At 32.6% G+C, this 1,872-nt stretch overlaps 1 non-coding gene across 1 annotated transcript; it reads right to left on the bottom strand.

Moving 5' to 3' along the window:
* Positions 1-949: 949 nt before the first annotated feature.
* On the bottom strand, positions 950-1,021 carry TRNAD-GUC. The gene has a single exon. It is a non-coding gene; the product is annotated as a tRNA-Asp (tRNA).
* Positions 1,022-1,872: the final 851 nt, after the last annotated feature.

Below are 1,872 nucleotides of genomic sequence, written 5' to 3'. Positions count from 1 at the left end.
ATTACTTCTCCGACTCTACAGATTTCACGAATATGATGGAGTGCCTTGCTAGTCACTAACACTAGGCATAAGGGTTTGTAATTCTTGTAGTCGAACGGCAAGTATCACAGGTTGATCCTTTGTTGTTCTCATCCTTAATCATTCACATTGTGCGTTTCGCATCTTGGTTACCGGTTCCAGATTCTGCTGGATATTACGATGCCTTGATCTTGAAATTGGATTAAGCAGGAAATGTTCTTGGCCATCATATCCCTACTGACTGTTCCGCTATTCTTGGGCAATTTGACATATTAGTGAACCAAACCCTCTCCAATTGAAAGCGCTGTGCAGACCGGTCGCTGCCTGCACAATGTTATCATTTTCGGGCAAAGCAGAGGATGTCTTGATTGAAGAGGCGGACATAGAGGTGGTAAAAAGGGCCTAAAACTCATATTTGACCCATATTTCATGATGATGGGTCATAAATAGATTCTTTAAGTTTTAAAGATGGGTTACTTCTAAGTTTAATGGGTCATAAATGAATTTTGAATAGGTCGTAAATTGATTAGCTAAGAAGACTATAATTTTTTTTTTAACTATATAGATATCTTTAAAAATGTATAAGAAATAATTTTTTCTAAAATGAATTTTAATATCGAAATGTTTTAACAATATAAATCAATTGAATATAGATTGAGTTGAGTATGAATCGCTAGATTTGTAAAGTATAAAAATAAATCAAAACAAATTAAATGAATCAATATGGATCGTATTCAACTTGATTCAAACCTGTCTCAACCCATTTATTTAACACCTGGGGGAGAGGAGACCTCATTGTTTTCGAGTTATTTGAGATTCCCTTACGAAAGCTACTAATGAATCAAAAAATGCGATGACTTGACTTCCGACAGGTATCATTGGGCGAAGCAACTTGTCCGGACGCAAAAAGATAAGTTTACTAAAATGGGAACGCCGTTGCCGGGGATCGAACCCGGGTCACCCGCGTGACAGGCGGGAATACTTACCACTATACTACAACGACCTTGTTGTGTAAAACAATGCCACCATATTTAAGATAACAATATTTTAATCCCTCGTTTCAGTTTCCCGTCCAACATATCGTCACAACACTGCAAAAGGACTAAAAAATATATATGGAAAGTAATAATTGTTTGTCGATTAAAACTTTACCGGGTGATCGAAAAACACGTGCACCGCTCTCACTAGTTTGAAATTCCATTATTATGAGTGGATATGTTAAACGGATGGGTCAGGTCGAATACGGTTTAACCCATTTAACCCTATTTGACCCATTTTCATAAAATACAAATTTAACAACCCATCCAACCAAAAAAAATAAAATAACAACCCATCCCCGACTCAACACATACATACATATTACTTAAATACTTTTATATTTAACCAAACCATGAAATATTTGTTTCTTATTATTTATTAAGGCAAATGATATTGCGAAAATACTTGAATTTTTTTTTATTTTTTTGAAAAAATATTTTTTTATTATTTAAAAAATTAAATCGTTATTATTAATAAATTATTATTTATTTTTTAGAAAAGTATTTTTATTTTCTATTTTTTTCCCTTTTTCTCCGGGCGGCTGGAGATGGCGACCTGGCGGTGACGAAGTTCCAAAACAGTTTTTACACTTTTGATTTTAGTGTTTTTTTTTTCTTTCTTTTGCTTAAACCTATTCCCTTCAATGTTGGACTTTCATGCGATTGAGTTTTTTTAAATTTTTTTGAAAATTATTTATTTTTGAAAATTATTTTATTTTATATTTTCTTTTCCTTTTTTTCAGGCGGTGACATTCCAAAACAATTCTACACTTTTGATTTTAGTATTTTTTTTTCTTTTGCTTATAAAAAAATAAAA

The sequence above is a fragment of the Rhodamnia argentea genome, chromosome 8 (assembly GCF_020921035.1).
Source record: "Rhodamnia argentea isolate NSW1041297 chromosome 8, ASM2092103v1, whole genome shotgun sequence".
NCBI classification, from domain to species: domain Eukaryota; kingdom Viridiplantae; phylum Streptophyta; class Magnoliopsida; order Myrtales; family Myrtaceae; genus Rhodamnia; species Rhodamnia argentea.
This window is presented reverse-complemented; position numbering and strand designations above follow the sequence as displayed.